We start from the raw sequence: 4,905 nt of genomic DNA on the forward strand, positions 1-4,905 counted from the left end.
GGGCCCCCTGCTGCGGCCCCCTCCGCTCCCTTCCTGCGTTCGGTAGCCGGGGCAGGGGCCCTGCTGCTGCTGCCGTCGGTCGGTTCTGGCGTGACCCCAGCTCCGAAAGGAGCTCACCCTTTTCCCGCCGGGACTCCGCTCCCAGTCCCTCGGCCTGGCTTGGGGCGCGGCTCCGGCTCATGGCTCCAGGCGATAAGGACCTAAGAGCTGCCCTGTGTTGGGACAGGCTCGGGTTGGTCTTGCCCAGTTCCCCGCGTCACACGGGCAGGGAGCAGTGCCGAGAGGGAGACCGACCTGAGTCTGCCCAGGGAGAATCAATCCACCATTCCTCTCACTGGCAGCCTCCAGTATTTCAGGTCTGATTCAGATGCTGTCTCCCCACCTCCTGTGCTCAACACCTACTGATGCCCCTTTCCCCCAAGCGGTCCCTTTTTGAATCTGCTTCCCCAGCATCTGGTGGTAGTGAGTGCCACACTTTAATGACACACCGTGTGAAAAACAGCTTCTTTTTGTTAGCTTTAAGCTTACTATCAACTTGTTTTATTGTGTGACGCCTTGATTTTGTATTCTGAGACATAGTAAATAATAAATCCCTATTTATTTTCTCTTCACCACTTAGTGTTTTGTCAGCCCTTCTAATGGCGCCCCTCAAGCATCTCTCTTGTACACCGGACAGCCCTGTTCTTTAATCTTTCCTCTTATAAAGCTCCTCCATACCATGAATCATCCTTGTAGTCCTTTAGACCTTCTCAAGTTCTTGTATGTCTGTTTTGAGGTGTGGGGCCAGAACTGGGCAGTGTGTTCACGGTGTGGACACACCATGGATTTATAAAGGGGAAAGATGATACTATCCATTTTGTTCATAATTCCCTTCTTAATAATCCCACTTGGTTTGACTTTTTGATGACTACTGAGTACTGAGCTGATGTTCTCAGTGAACTGTACACAAAGACTGTCCCGGTCAGGCTGCGATTGCCAGCGTGACCATGCCAAAATGCTGTGTGTGCATCTGAGAGAATCTACCCCTGAGGGCTGGCGTTTTCACGGATGCCGTGGGCTATGTCTGTGCTTGTACTGAAGACAAAGAGATGCACCAATATATCAGTTGCATGTTGGATCCACACCAATAACAGGAAAATTAACATTAACAGCAATCGGCTTTCTTTGGCTGATATGTCACTGATAAATGCCGTGTGCATGCGCACAGCCACAACATGCACACGGCCAGGAATGCAGCTCGGCAGCTTGGAGAGCAGCATCTGGCTAGTAAGTCTGTGGGAGGCGGGGCAGATTGGGGCCCCCACAGTGAGGGAGGGAGTGGGGCAGGGGCAGATGCTGCCCAGCCAGGGCGGTGAATGGAACCCAGGGCCAGGAACAGAATGGAGCCACAGGCAGGTGCTCTGGGGGCACAGGGGGGCAGCTCCCTGTTGCTGTGCGTACCCTAGGGGAGACATGGGGGGGCATGTGCCCCCTGGATTTGTGCATGGGGCAAGGTTGAGCTTCCTCCTGCAGACAGTGCCAGGGGCTGCATACCAGCCTCTTTCCAGTATGGGTAGGCTGGGGCTGGGGTGGGTGGTGGCAGCAGTGCTGGGAGGGGTGACTGGGGAGCTATGGAGAATTTTGGGGTAGCTATAGCCCCCTACGTCTCCCTCTAGTGCCACCCCTGCTCAGGCACTCCGCTCTGCTTCCTTTCCCTTGGGAGCCCAGCACTGGTACGTGTCCCATGCCCACCCTGCAGCACAGGGCTCCCGACAGAAAGGCAACAGAGTAGAGTGCCCCAAGCAGGGTTGGCACTAGGGGGAGACTTTGGGGGCTATAGCCACCCCACCCAGCCCCACCCCTGGCCCCAAGCCAACAGCAGGCATCCTGCCCTCACTGCATGCACAAATCCAGGGGCGGGGGAGGCACATGCCCCCCATGCCTTTCCCAGGGGTGCGCACACAGTGAGAAGTCACCTTCCCTTCTTACATGAGGATAGAGAAATGAACTGATCTTAAACGTAAGTTTTCATAACAGGAGCCACCACTTCATAACTCACCACACGTTGAATTTCTCCTACTCCTATCTCACTTTGTTTACTGTGAATTATAAATAAAAATCACTCCTAGTATGAGGGAGTAAGTACAAACACAAGAGGACATTCTATGAGGTATGGGCAACAAAACAACAAAAAAATTAACCTGTTGAATTAATTGCCTTTAAGATGTCATATAGGCTCAGAGTTTTTGCAGGGTTTCAAAAACAAGTGGACACATGCATAATTTATAGTAATAAGAGTTTTCAGGGCTTTTTAAATTGGAAAAACTCATGCTTCAGGACATACACTAATCTCTTACAAACAGTTGGGGGAGGGGGACAGAACTTCTGGTACTGACAACTTATACTAGACTGGGAGTATGAGAGAAACCTGTTCCCTGACTATAATTTACATTACTTGGTCAGTTGCAGGCCACCCCTCCACTCCCAGAGGCACAGACCTGACCCTAAATTGGGGGAAAAGCAGGTGGTGGTTCAGTCTGGCTGACTTCAGTAAAATTCCCTGTAGGTTTCAGAACTGTTGCAATGCTTGGAAAAAATAATCATTTCTGAAATGAAAGAACCTTGAAGTCTGGTACTTGGTGATTTTAAAAACTGCTTACTACTTGTACATGCATCTTGAAATAAGCAGGTGCCAGATCAGGTGTAGAGGGCACAGGAAAGCTGGCTAGAACCCAATCTTAAACATCGCATAAGTGAATCTTTGCTTTCCCCCAGAGAAAGGCTTCTGAAGTGTTAGAGAAGAGGAATGATGCTGTGCAGTGACGTCAGTCCCAGCCAGATAGACCGCGATGCATAAAAGTACTGAGATGCTTTGGAACAGCATGACTTTTCTGCCTCAAGCTGCATTTCAATAAAGCAGAGATAATATTTTGAATCCAGTCACTTTTCTCCAGAAAAAACTGTAACAGGAATTTGCTCTGAAAAATATTGCAATGATCAATACTAGTGCTACATAAGCATCACTGGTATCATGCTTGATTCTTTTACTTGTCATTGTTTGACAGCTCATCTGGATAATATTACTGAACAAGTTTCAGTACTTCACAGGAAAAATGTGGAGAAATCAATATACATTTTTCAGCTGATCCAGTGTGTTGAATAGATTTGGTCCAGTAAATAACAATAAATAAAAGGTAAAAGCAGCATCTCTCATCATTAGTATTACAAATGCAGGCTAGTTGTATTTCCACCAGTCTGGGGAGTTTTTGGAGGGAGAAAAGAGTGAACTTCATTATATGCTGGCATCTAAATATATGGGCATTCTGAGTGCAAAAATTTATTTTATCTTGCTGCAAAATGGAAAAAACTTTATAAAAAGATGTAATTTTTTTCACTGAAAAATGACATTTTGCATTTCCGTTTTTGCTTCAGGATGTGGCTGTCAGGTGAGATGGCATCTGCTGGAATGGTTTTCAATCATAATTTGCATAAGGATTCTGAGAATGATGTCCTATGCAACGTCACTGTTAAGCTGAAACACCACTTGAAAGAATATTTTTGATAACCATTGTCAGCAGAAGAAGGTCATCTTTCGTTAATAAATTGACTGTCTGAATGCAGCAATTCTACTTAGTGTGATGAGCCTGGGGCGGACGTATTCCCTTGCAAAAGATTTTAGTCCTTATGAAATTACTGGGTTCTTTCTGCTTCACTGCTCTTTAGCTCTCCCACATGTATAGGCCCTTTTTCACCATTGCATCTGAGCCCTTATCCCTTTTTAAATAGGGTCCTGAGATGCAAGGGTTGCACAGCAAGTTTTGTTGCTTATGGCAGTATGGCTAGAATGATGAACTTGTTTTCAAGGCCCTGGCCTTAAACCCCTGAGATAAGCTCCTTGCTCCTCGGTGGATTTCTTGTGTGATTTGTAGATAAGTTACTTCAATCTAAGTCATTTGGGCACGTAAAGTTACAACTGGCAATGTCTTTAAAAGGGTTTTGTTTGTGCAAGGCAGAGGCTTCAGAGTTGTCTGAAAATCTTGTGACCACGTTTTAGTTCCAATTTTTGTAACAATTCAGTGCCCTGAAATATTTGGTAGAGAATGTGCGAGTAACGCACAGGCTCACTACAACAATATGTATTCCTTCTATTAAACTTCAGCCCAGAAGTAGGATGAGATTTCTTCCAGGCCAGTTTTAACGTGGATTAGCAATGTAGCCTTTTTGCCACAGCTAACTTTTCCCCACCCCAAAAAGCATGTAGCATCCTTTCTCTAGGGTGGCTAAACTACAGACAATCTTAATCCTGGCATTTCTATCGCATAGCATCATACTGACCCTACAGTCCATTAACAAGATTGAATCCTGTGCACAGGCCTTCTCCACTTGGACTAACAAAGTAACTGCTAGCAATTGTAGATTATGGCCTGTTGACTAGCATGAGAACAGGATGATACAGATGTTTGTTGACTGAGAATGGTGAGACTGACATCCTGGGTTCTTCTCCAGGTTCTGGAAGGGAATAGCTAATATTTATACCACGAGCCAGCTGCCTGTCAAGAATGACGGGGCGGGGGGAAGGGCCTGGGATGGAGTGTTGCCGCCTAACGCCCCATGCGCTGCTGTTCTGCCTCTTGCAGGGAGCAGGACGGGGGAGCAGAGGCCAGCACTGCTGGCCCTACCTCCCTCACCCCGTCTGGTCCTCAGCACAGCTTCGGAATCATGGCGGCACTCCCCCACGCTTGGAGCACTCTGGCTGTTTCAGTCAACCAATCGGAGTGCAAATAAAGCATTACGGACAGATGGACAGACTTAGGCATTTATAATATTAGAACTAGCAAATAGCCCATCAAGAATGACGGGGCTGGGCGGGGACAGAGGTCTGCATCCCTTCCCCTGCCTCAGGCTGGGGCTGTGGCCAGGGCTGCT

This window comes from Alligator sinensis, unplaced genomic scaffold, assembly GCF_000455745.1.
Source record: "Alligator sinensis unplaced genomic scaffold, ASM45574v1 scaffold1000_1, whole genome shotgun sequence".
Classification (NCBI taxonomy): domain Eukaryota; kingdom Metazoa; phylum Chordata; order Crocodylia; family Alligatoridae; genus Alligator; species Alligator sinensis.